This window comes from Oncorhynchus tshawytscha, linkage group LG28, assembly GCF_018296145.1.
Source record: "Oncorhynchus tshawytscha isolate Ot180627B linkage group LG28, Otsh_v2.0, whole genome shotgun sequence".
NCBI classification, from domain to species: Eukaryota; Metazoa; Chordata; class Actinopteri; order Salmoniformes; family Salmonidae; genus Oncorhynchus; species Oncorhynchus tshawytscha.
The window spans coordinates 24,789,222-24,802,286 of NC_056456.1; positions in this window are offsets into that span (position 1 = coordinate 24,789,222).

The following is a 13,065-nucleotide window of genomic DNA, read 5'->3' on the forward strand; positions in this document are numbered from 1 at the left end:
TAGAACATGGTCTAATTGTTTTATTTAACCTTTATTTAACTAGGCAAGTCAGTTAAGAAAAAAAAATCTTATTTACAATGATGGCCTACCAAAAGGCAAAAGGCCTCCTACAGGGATGGGGGCTGGGATTAAAAATTAAAAATATAGGACAAAACACACATCATGACAAGAGAGACCTAAAACAACAACATAGCATGGCGGCAACACATGAAAACATGAAAATGTTTGAACAACACATGAAAAAATCCTACAATGCATGAACTCCTGTCTTGTTGCTGCATGTGCACAAACAGCTAAATAACTGAGGCATAGGGCGTAGCCTTCCTGCCTAGCCTTCCTGCCTAGCCTACTACTGTAAACAAAGAACAATGGCATATAATTACATTCATTTATCAACTGGGTGGTTCGAGCCCTGAATGCTGATTGGCTGACAGCCATGGTATATCAGATCATGTACCACGGGTATGACAAAATGTTTATTTTTACTGCTCAAATTACATTGGTAACCAGTTTATAATAGCAATAAGGCACCTCGGGAGTTTGTGATATATGGCCAATATACCACGGCTAAGAACTGTGTCCAGGCACTCCGCTTTGCGTAGTGGATAAGAACAGCCCTTAGCCGTGGTATATTAACCATATAATGACACCCCTTCGGGCCTTATTGTTTAAGTATACAACGGGTGGGTCTAATCCTTAATGCTGATAGGTTAAAAGTGCATTCCATCCGGTGTCTATTCCACAAGTTACAAATGGCTAAATCTATGACATTAAAATGCCTATTTACTCTGTTCCATTTGAGCAATCCACTGTCTCATCAGCCCAGGCACGGAGGTTAGAAACTTGATCTCCACTATAAAAAGCATCTAGACATGATCTCATATTTATTTTAGACTAACATTTAGTTTTCAACAGTGGAGATATGTATAAACCTTGCTCTTTGTCTCTGACATTTTCAACATTGTTTAAATTTTCAAATTCGATCTCCAACTGTCCCATAGTAATTGAACGTGTAAGGGTCGGGAGTCGGGATGAGAGAGGCAGGCAGCGTTTCTCAGCCAGTCGAAATCATGAATCAGCTGGCATCATTTTAATAAAAACAAAGAAATGTCAATTGAAAAAAGGTCAAATGAAACGAAGTGCAGCTTGTTTGCAGTCTTTCCAGCTTCAGTTTGAAGTTATTTTGTGTTATCTGTGTTGTTGGCTAGCTCCTCTGAACAACAGTGTCCTAACGAGAGAGCACATGTTCTATGCCAGGCGAAATCGTGCCTCATTAGCTCATTGTTATGGACGTATCCAAATTAATGTCACTAGGAAACAGCTTAAACAAATGCAGCTACTGTTGTTATTCTGTCTGCACTGTTTGATGTGACTATAAGTTAGCCGTAGTTAGCCGTAGTTAGCTAGCTAGCAAGCAAGTACCCCTTGTATATAGTGTTGTTATTTTTATTTCATTGTGTTACTATTTTTCCTTTAGTTTATTTAGTTTTTTAAAAACTTTTTTCAACTCTGCATTGAGGTTAATAAGGGCTCGTAAGTAAGCATTTCACTGTTGTATTCGGTACATGTGACAAATAGATTTTGATTTGATGATGTGATACTGCACAGTATGTGAATAAATAATACTGTTTGAGGTTCTAACCCTGTATAATCTCTCGTGGACAGATCTGACCAAATTACGCAATATGTTTGTTCTGGCCTAACCGAGATTAGCCTGTCTAAAGTTAAGATACAGCAAAATCCAAATGGAAGGGATTTTTTTATCAGAAAGAAACCCTCCAGCAACTGCATGCATTGATGATGACATGTCCTTGATTTAAGTGATAATGCCCGAGAAGACGGTTTTTGGTGGACATATTGGCACAGGTGTTGTTAGGCCCAAGACGAAGTCGAAGGTTACCAACATATTCAAATAATGATTGACATATTTTAATTGAAAACTTTATTTTGCTGAATTTATTCATACTATTTCATCCTTCCACAAGACATAGTCCCGAAACAAATTTTGGGTTGCTACCCAAGCCAGCTGATTGTTCGTTCCATTGGCTTGGTTGCCAGAGACGCGACCCAGTAGTTAATGTCTTTTTGTTCTGTATCTATGGACGCGACCCAGTCGTTCGTTCCAAATGTTCCATTGCCATACTGGCTGGCAACGTTCTTATCCCTTGGTAAAGAGTCAATGTGTAGGGGTATGCAAGGGTTAGTCGAGGTGATTGAGGTAATATGTACATGTAGATAGGGGTAAAGTGACTATGCATAGATAATAAGCAGAGCAGCAGCAGCATATGTGAAGAGTGTGAAGGAATGTAAATGCATATGTGTGTGTGTGTGTGGGGCGTCAATATGCATGTTTTGGAGTTTCAGTGTAGTATGTGTGAGTGTGTGGTTAGAGTCCAGTAAGTGTACATCGAGCCTGTGCAAGAGACAAAAAACAAAAACAATAATAAGAATAAATACAAATAAAATAAGAGGGTCAATGCAAATAGTTAGGATAGCCATTTTATTAAATGTTCAGCAGTCTCATGGCTTGGGGGTAGAAGCTGTTAAGTAGAGCTTTTGGTCCCAGACCTGGCACTCCTGTACCACTTGCTTTTTGAGGATCTGAGGACCCATGCCAAATGTTTTTAAGAATAGGTGTTGTCGTGCCCTCTTCACAACTGTCTTGGTGTGTTTGGACAATGATAGGTCCTTAGTGATGTGGACACCAAGGAACTTGAAGCTCTCGACCATCTCCAATATAGCCTTGTTGATGTGAATGGGGGCTTGCCCTGCCCTCCTTTTCCTGTAGTCCACGATCAGCTCCTTTGTCTTGCTCATGTTGAGGAAAAGATTGTTGTCCTGGCACCACACTGCCAGGTCTCTGACCTCCTCCCCATAGTAGGCTGTCTCATCGTTGTCAGTGATCAGGCCTACCACATTTGCATCGTCAGCAAACCTAATGATGATGTTGGAGTCAAGCGTGGCCACGCAGTCATGGGTGAACAGGGAGTACAGGAGGGGACTAAACACGTACTCCTGAAGGACCCCCGTGTTGACGGTAAGCGTGGTGAATGTGTTGTTGCCTACTCTCACCACCTGGGGGAGGCCCGTCAGGAAGTCCAGGATCCAGTTGCAGAGGGAGGTGTTCAGTCCCAGGCTCCTTAGCTTAGTGATGAGCTTGGAAGGCACTATGGTGTTGAACACTGAGCTGTGGTCAATGAACAGCATTCTCACATAGGTGATACTTTTATCCAGGTGGGAAAGGGCAGTGTGGAGTGCAATAGAGATTGTGCCATCTGTGGATTTGTTGGGGCAGTTTGCGAATTGGAGTGGGTCCAGGGTTTCTTCGATGATGATGTTGATGTGAGCCATGACCAGCCTTTCAAAGCATTTCATGGCTACAGATGTGAGTGCTACAGGGCGGTAGTCATTTAGGCAGGTTACCTTGGCATTCTTTGCCACAGGGATTATGGTGGTCTGCTTGAAACATGTAGGTATTACAAACGGGGTCAGGGAGAGGTTGGAAATGTCATTGAAGACACTTGCCAGCTGGTCAGCGCATGCTCTGAGTACGCATCCTGGTAATCCATCTGGCCCTGCGGCTTTGTGAATGTTAACTAGTTTAAAGATCTTAATCACATCGGCTACGGAGAGCACGATCACACAGTCATCCGGAAAAGCTGGTGTTCTCATACATGGTTCAGTGTTGCTTGCCTCAAAGCGAGAATAGAAGGCATTTAGCTCGTCTGGTTGGCTCGCGTCACTAGGCTGTTTGAGGCTCGGATTCCCTTTGTAGTCCATTATAGTTTGCAAGCCCTGCCACATCCGACAAGTGTCAGAGCCGGTGTAGTAGGATTTGATCCTAGTCCTGTATTGAAATTCTGCCTGTTTGATGGTTCGTCGGGGGGCGTAGCAGGATTTCTTATAAGCGTCTGCATTAGTGTCCCACTCCTTGAAAGCGTCAGCTTTAGCCTTGCGCTAAGTGTGAATGTTGCCTGTTGCATGTTGCATTTCTGTTGTATGTTTGTTTACCATTAATCCCCTGTCAAGTGTGTGTACCCCCTCTACAGGCCAATGGAGAATACAGTTAAAATGCATACATGCTCCAAGGCCTACTTGGAGTCCTGGAATGGCAGCACACAGTCTATTGACCATACCATATATTGTTTAGCATGCAGTTTGTTTCTTTAGTTTATTGATCAGAATTTGTTTTGGTAGGGATTGGATACATTTTTGTATCCAGAAGAGTGACAAATAAATGTAAATGTTTTGGGATTTGTATTCATCAAGACTAACATTTCACCACTCTCCATTGTGGCTAAAGGACTATTATATTGGACAATTTAGCCACTATACATGTGTTTGATGTATTTATCTCAGCTCACTGGTCACCATAGCAGCACCCACCCGTAGCACGCGCTCCAGCAGGTATATTTCACTGGTCACCCCCAAAGCCAATTCCTACTTTGGCCGCCTTTCATTACAGTTCTCTGCTGCCAATGACTGCAAAAATCACAGAAGCTGGAGACGCATAACTCCCTCACTAACTTTATGCAGCAGCTGTCAGAGCAGCTCACAAATCACTGCACCTGTACATAGCCCATCTGTAAATAGCCCATCCAACTACCTCATCCCCATACTGTTATTTATTTATTTATTTAGCTCCTTTGCACCCCAGTATCTCTACTTAAACATTAATCTTCTGCACATCTATCACTCCAGTGTTTAATTGCTATATTGTAATTATTTCGCCACTATGGCCTATTTATTGCCTTACCTCCCTTATCCTACCTCATTTGCACACACTGTATATATACTTTTTCTATTGTATTATTGACTGTATGTTTGTTTATTCCATGTGTAACTCTGTGTTTTTGTTTGTGTCGCACTGCTTTGCTTTTTTCTTGGCCAGGTCGCCATTGTAAATGAGAACTTGTTCACATCTAGCCTACCTGGTTAAATAAAGGTGATTTAAAAAAAAAAACAATACGCTCCTTCTGCTCCAGTCATTACCACGAGCCCATTCTCCCCAATTAAGGTGCCACCAACCTCCTGGGATGTACGGTCACTGTGGGGACGACGTTGAAAAATGCACTCATTAACAAGCTGTGTGGGAGAGTTTTCCATTCATCTGCTGATTCTCAGTAACTACGGAGATATCATGGATATCTAAACAGGTTGTGTTGTGCTGCATGTCAAATTGAATATCCATTTTTAGATGAAGAATGAATTACAGAGAATACAGAAGTAAGACGATATGAAAGAGAGGTTAAACAGGCTAGTAATAGGGGTTGCAACAATTTCGGGGGGTAATTTTAGAAGAGGGGGTTCAGATTGTCCAGCTGATTTGTAGGGATCCAGATTTTGCAGCTCTTTCAGAACATCAGCTGTCTGGATTTGGGTGAAGGAGAAGCGGGGGGGTGGGGGGGGTCTAGGGCAAGTTGCTGCATGGGGTGCAGAGCTGTTGGCCAAGGTAGGGGTAGCCAGGTGGAAAGCATGGCCAGCCATAGATAAATGCTTATTGAAATGATTGATTATCGTAGATTTATCGGTGGTGACAGTGTTTCCTAGCCTCAGTGCAGTGGGCAGCTGTGAGGAGGTGCTCTTATTCTCCATGGACTTTACAGTGTCACAAAACCTTTTGGAATTAGTGCTACAGGATGCAGATTTCTGTTTGAAAAAGCTAGCCTTAGCTTTCCTAACTGACTGTGTATATTGGTTCCTGACTTCCCTGAAAAGTTGCGTATTGCGGGGGCTATACGATGCTAGTGCAGCACGCCACAGGATGTTTTTGTGCTGTTCAAGGGCAGTCAAGTCTGGGGTGAACCAAGGGCTCTGTCTGTTCTTAGTTCTACATTTTTTGAAAGGGGCATGCTTATTTAAGATGGTGAGGAAAGCACTTTTAAAGAGCAACCAGGGATCCTCTACTGATGGGATGAGGTCAATATCCTTCCAGGGCAAGGTCGATTAGAAAGACCTGCTCGCTGAAGTGTTTTAGGGAGCGTTTGACAGTGATGAGGGGTGGTCGTTTGAACCCGGACCCATTATGGACGCAGGCAATTAGGCAGTGATTGCTGAGACCCTGGTTGAAGACAGCAGAGTTGTATTTAGAGGTCAAGTTCGTCAGGATGATATCTATGAGGGGGCCCATGGTTACCGATTTAGGGTTGTACCTGGTAGTTTCCTTGATAATTTGTGTGAGATTGAGGGCATTTAGTTTAGATTGTAGGATGGCCGGAGTGTTAAGCATATCCCAGTTTAGATCACCTAACAGTACGAACTCTGAAGATAGATGGGGGGCAATCAATTCACATATGGTGTCCAGGGCACACCTGGGGGCTGATGGGGGTCTATAACAAGCGGCAACGGTGAGAGACTTGTTTCTCAAAAGGTGGATTTTTAAAAGTAGAAGCTCGAATTGTTTGGGCACAGACCTAGATAGTAAGACAGAACTCTGCAGGCCCTCTCTGCAGTAGATTGCAACTCCGCCCCCCTTGGCAGTTCTATCTTGTCGGAAAATGTTGTAGTTGGGGATGGGAAATTTCAGGATTTTTGGTGGCCTTCCTAAGCCAAGATTCAGACACGGCTAGGACATCAGGGTTGGTGGAGTGTGCTAAAGCAGTGAATAAATCAAACGTAGGGAGGAGGCTTCTAATGTTAACATGCATGAAACCAAGGCTTTTACAGTTACAGAAGTCAACAAATGAGAGTGCCTTGGGAATGGGAGTGGTGCTGGGGGCTGCAGGGCCTGGGTTAACCTCTACATCACCAGAGGAACAGAGGTGGAGAAGGATAAGGGTATGGCTAAAGGCTATAAGAACTGGTCGTCTATTTCGTTCGGAACAGAGAGTAAAAGGAGCAGATTTCTGGGCGAGGAAGAATAGATTCAGGGCATAATGCAGAGTTGAAGTCGGAAGTTTACATACATTTAGGTTGGAGTCATTAAAACTAGTTTTTCAACCACTCCACAAATGTCTTGTTAACAAACTATAGTTTTGGCAAGTCGGTTAGGACATCTACTTTGTGCATGACACAAGTAATTTTTTAATTGTTTACAGACAGATTATTTCACTTATAATTCACTGTATCACATTTCCAGTGGGTCAGAAGTTTTACATACACTAAGTTGACTGTGCCTTTAAACAGCTTGGAAAATTCCAGAAAATGATGTCATGGCTTTAGAAGCTTCTGATAGGCTAATTGATGTCATTTGAGTCAATTGGTGGTCTCCCTGTGGATGTATTTCAAGGCCAACCTTCAAACTCAGTGCCACTTTGCTTGACATCATGGGAAAATCAAAAGAAATCAGCCAAGACCTCAGAATAACAATTGTAGACCTCCACAAGTCTAGTTCATCCTTGGGGGGAATTTCCAAACGCCTGAATGTACCACATTCATCTGTACAAACAATAGTACGTAAGTATAAACACCATGGGACCACGCAGCCGTCAAACCACTCAGGAAGGAGAAGCGTTCTGTCTCCTTGAAATGAACATATTTTGGTGCGAAAAGTGCAAATCAATCCCAGAACAACAGCAAAGGACCTTGTGAAGATGCTGGAGGAAAAAATATATTTTTTCCACAGTAAAACACGTCCTATATCGACATAACCTGAAGGTGCGCTCAGCAAGGAAGAAGCCACTGCTCCAAAACTGCCATAAAAAAGGCCAGACTACGGTTTGCAATTGCACATGAGGACAAAGATTGTACTTTTCTGAGAAATGTACTCTGGTCTGATGAAACAAAAATAGAACTGTAGAAGATTCCTGAAAGTAGCTGTGCAGCGATGCTCCCCATCCAATCTGACAGTGCTTGAGAGGATCTGTAGAGAAGAATGGGAGAAACACCCCAAATACAGGTGTGCCAAGCTTGTAGTGTCATACCCTAGAAGACTCGAGGCTGTAATCGATGCCAAAGGTGCTTCAACAAAGTATTGAGTAAAAGATCTGAATACTTATGTATATGTGATATTTCAGTTTTTAATTTTTAATAAAATAGCAAAACTTTCAAAACCAGGTTTTGCTTTGTCATTATGGGATATTGTGTGTAGATTGATCAGGGAAAAAAACTATTTACTCAAAGGCTGTAACCTATGGAAAAGGTCAAGGGGTCTGAATATTTTCTGAAGGCACTGTAGATAAACCAACCAATAAATGGATATGATCTCATTAACAGAATATCTGAAATCAAACATAATTTGCTCCTCACATCTTCGAGCATAATTGAAAGCTACATGAAGATTACAGTTTTACACCAGATGTCAGATTATTCTGTTTATTAACCGACAGTCGATTTACCGGTGCGTCAATCTAAATTACATAACAAAAAAATGAAAATACATCAGTTTAAACTAGAGATATCATGTTTTTTCCAATTGATGGGTCTCAATCCACCGCATCCGACAGTATCGCACCCCCTCCCAAATGTGTTAAATATGTGTAAAAAATATGTATATATAAACAATATATATATATCCTAGATTTAGGACATACACTTCAAAACCTTGTTCATTTTTTAATGTGTCATTAATGCGTTTCTATGGGATTTAGTAGTAAAGGCCAAAATCAATATTTTATAAGAAAATACATAAAGGTGTCCTAAATTGTCACGCCCTGACCTTAGAGATCCTTATTTATTCTCTATGTTTGGTTAGGTCAGGGTGTGACTCGGGTGGGAAAATCAATGTTTTCTATTTCTTTGTTGTTTTGCGGAGTGTGATTCCCAATCAGAGGCAGCTGTCTATCGTTGTCTCTGATTGGGGATCATATATAAATTGTGATTTTCCGTTTGGGTTTTGTGGGGTGTTATTTTCTGTTTAGTGTCTGTGCCTGACGGAACTGTTCGCTTTCGTTTTTTTGGGGGATTTGTTATTTTTGTTTGAGTGTTTCTTGAAAATAAATATCATTAACACTTTCCACGCTGCGCTTTCGTCCACTCTTCCTTCCCACGACGAGTGCCGTTACATAAAATTCTAAATCAAATATCTAAATGATCCATAGTATGACCATCTTAAAACAATTCCATATGTCAGCTTAACACCCTTCTTCCCCCAATGTCTTAGACTCTAAAGAATTAAAACATTTCACTCAGTGCTATGTTGATCACACATTGCACCAACAATTCCTTCTACAAGAAAGAAAACCGAGTTGTCTTTTGATGGGGCCTGGTGCCCGTGATTCCAATCAGAGTTTAATGAAGGTGAATTTGGTCTTCTTGGTGGGGCCACGAGCAGCAGCCTAGCCATCTGTCAACGTGATTGCATGGCGGCTGGTATCTCTGGAGAGTCATGATGGTACAGATTGGGCTCTGGCCTCCAGTCGGACCACATGCACAGAGCCAGATGGTGGTAGGCGCACACACACACACACACACACACACACACACACACACACACACACACACACACACACACACACACACACACACACACACACACACACACACACACACACACACACACACACACACACACACACACACACACACACACACAGCACACACACACACCAGCACACACACACACCAGCACACACACACACCAGCACACACACACCAGCACGGCCACCAGCACACGCACACACTTATTACGAGTCCTTATCTCAGTGCAGGTGTGTAACCATTAGGAGTGTACAACCATTCCCCTCAGGAGCCTCACTCCTCCGTACACCCAAGCTGTTCCTCCTCTTCCTACATACACAGACAGATAGGCCCCGTAGCTGGCATGGGTTATGCCAAGAAAGATGATTCACACATCGCTATAATCAACGTTGTTGTTTGGTTTGCATTTCTCTCAAGGCCTAGATGTTCTGAAAAGGAATGTGCTGTTTATTTAATATGGTATTCAAACAATTGTAAATAATTGTGACATTTTGTATTATTTTCAGTCCTATCCTAGAATCATGTGTCTGGGATGGAAAAATACCTAGATTTTCATATTTCAACATCCACCTTCTGCACACAGTTATTTAATGTTTCAAGTTTTATTGTCACATGCACAGGGTACAGCAGGTGTAAAACAGTACAGTGAAATGCTTAACTTGCGAGCGGTTTTCCAACAATGTACAATAAAGGTAGTCATTTAGATAAGAAATAAAACACGTGAAATGCAAGAAAAGAAAAAAAGAATCAAGGTCAGTCAGTGCAGTGACGTCACCATTATTACAATGTGCAGGGATACTGCAGGGATTTAGGAAGGAACACACATGTAAATGGGTTAAAGTGGCTGGTAGCAGGCCAAATACCAATAAAAAAAATCAGCAAAAAAAGGAAACATCCTCCCACTGTCAACTGCGTTTATTTTTAGCAAACTTAACGTGTGCAAATATTTGTACACATAACAAGATTCAACAACTGAGACATAAACTGAACAAGTTCCACAGACATGTGACTAACAGAAATTGAATAATGTGTCCCTGAACAAAGGGGGGATTAAAATCAAAAGTAACAGTCAGTATCTGGTATCCAGTATCTTCTGCATTAAGTACTGCAGTGCATCTCCTCCTCATGGACTGCACCAGATTTGCCAGTTCTTGCTGTGAGATGTTACCCCACTCTTCAACCAAGGCACATTCAGATTCCGGACATTTCTAGGGGGAATGGCCCTAGCCCTCAACCTCTGATCCAACAGGTCCCAGACGTGCTCAATGGGATTGAGATCCGGGCTCTACACTGGCCATGGCAGGACACTGACATTCCTGTCTTGCAGGAAATCACGCACAGAATGAGCAGTATGGCTGGAGGCATTGTCATGCTGGAGGGTCATGTCAGGATGAGCCTGCAGGAAGGGTACCACATGAGGGAGGAGGATGTCTTCCCTGTAATGCACAGCGTTGAGAGTGCCTGCAATGACAACAAGCTCAGTCCGATGATGCTGTGACACACCGCCCCAGATCATGACGGACCCTTCACCTCCAAATCGATCCCACTCCAGAGTACAGGCCTCGGTGTAACGCTCATTCCTTTGACGATAAACTCGAATCTGACCATCACCCCTGGTGAGACAAAACCATGACTAGTCAGTGAAGACCAGTCCTGTCTGGTCCAGCGACGGTGGGTTTGTGCCCATAGGTGACATTGTTGTCGGTGATGTCTGGTGAGGACCTGCCTTACAACAGGCCTACAAGCCCTCAGTCCAGCCTCTCTCAGCCTATTGCGGACAGTCTGAGCACTGATGGAGGGATTGTGCGTTCCTGATGTAACTTGGGCAATTGTTGTTGCCATCCTGTACCTGTCCCACAGGTCTGATGTTCGGATGTACCAATCCTGTGCAGGTGTTGTTACACATGGTCTGCCACTGCGGGGGCGATCAGCTGTCCGTCTTGTCTCCCTGTAGCGCTGTCTTAGGCGTCTCACAGTATGGACAATTTTTGGCCCTGGCCACATGACCGTTCCACAGCTGCATGTTCATTAATTGTTTATGGTTCATTGAACAAGCATGGGAAACGGTGTTTAAACCCTTTACAATGAAGATCTGTGAAGTTATTTGGATTTTTACGAATTATCTTTGAAAGACAGGGTCCTGGAAAAGGGACGTTTCTTTTTTTGCTGAGTTTAGTAATAATAATCATAATAAATATTACAGGAACATCGAATGGTCATATGAATTACTATAATCAATCAATCAATCAATTATGGCGGCAGTGTATGTGGTACTTGCATGGTAATGAGTGAGTGTGAGTGTGTGTGATGTGTCAGTGAGTGTGCGAGCATAGGTGCCTTAGTGTGTGCGTATGTGGGTGTGTATACGTGAATGTGAAGAGTATCAATGTAGGTGTGTGTGGCTATGGTATTGGAGACCTGAGGATGAGCAGGTAGTCAGTTGTGATAGTCTGTGGGAGAGAAGGAGGGCAGTGGTAGTTATCTATTCAACAATCTTACGGCCTGAGGAAAGAAGAGCTTTCAGAGCCTGTTGGTTCGCGACCCGATGCTCCGATACCCTCTGCTGGACGGGAGCAGAGAGAACAGTCCATGGCTCGGGTAGCTGTATTCCTTAGCAGTTTTTCAGGCCTTACTCAGGCAACACCTGGCATGAATGTCTTGGATGGCTGGGAGCTCGCCCCCAGTGATGCGCTGGGCCGTCCGCACCACCTACTGTAGGGCCTTGCGGTCACCGGTGGAGAAATTGCCATACTAGGCGGTGATACAGCCAGCCACGATGGTACATTTGATTTTGTCAGCCAAACATATTAGTTATTGTTCTGCTATGTGAGTCATGTTGACATTGACCAAGAAAAGATACAGAAATCCTGGAAATGTGTCAGAAAACCCTTTATTTACTCCTCTATTAGTCTGTTACGGCTGTCAGCAAACAGCTGGCCATCACTGACAATAACTGCTTTCCAGTGGCTCACACCCAAAAATACATCTTGGCTTGGCTCAGGTCCCATGACAATTATGGCCAAATTGATGAGGTTGAGAGGTATACAAATTCTGGCCTTCAACAAAATGGCCATGAGGGGTGGCTAGCTCTTGGAACAGCATTTAATTTAATTCAAGCAATACAATGTAATGCAACACTTTACAGACCATCTGCAGATACAGAATTGGCATTCCATTCCACTCTGGGGATATTAAATCATCGGTTTGACTAAGGCTATTCTAAAATCACCAGTCTGTCGACCGCAAACCGCCTGGCTGATATACAGTATAAACCTTTTCAATGGCTTTTTGAGGTCTATAGACAGCTCATACTATCTCCACAGTCTATTGATGACCTGGGTCCTTTGGTTCGTACACAGTAATGACTACTGTAAATAATCACACACACTCCGCAGGGCCAGTATGGTAATCAATCAGGTACATGTGTGTGTGTGTGTGTGCCTGTTCCATGCATGTTGCAGTGTTTTGACACCACACATAGAGAGCCAGGCTGGGTGTGGGAGGAGCACCATATGGGCTGGGACTTCATGGTCTGATCTGTTATCTCTGCTTCTTCTCCATAGGCTCCCTCCCTTGAATAGGAAACCGAGCATGAATGACCTTCAATGTGCCATGATCCTTTGTTTACAACATTAGCCTCCAACTGACAGAAACATAAAAAAAATACCCGTATGTAAAAGTAGATCTGACCAAGATGATAGAGGCCGG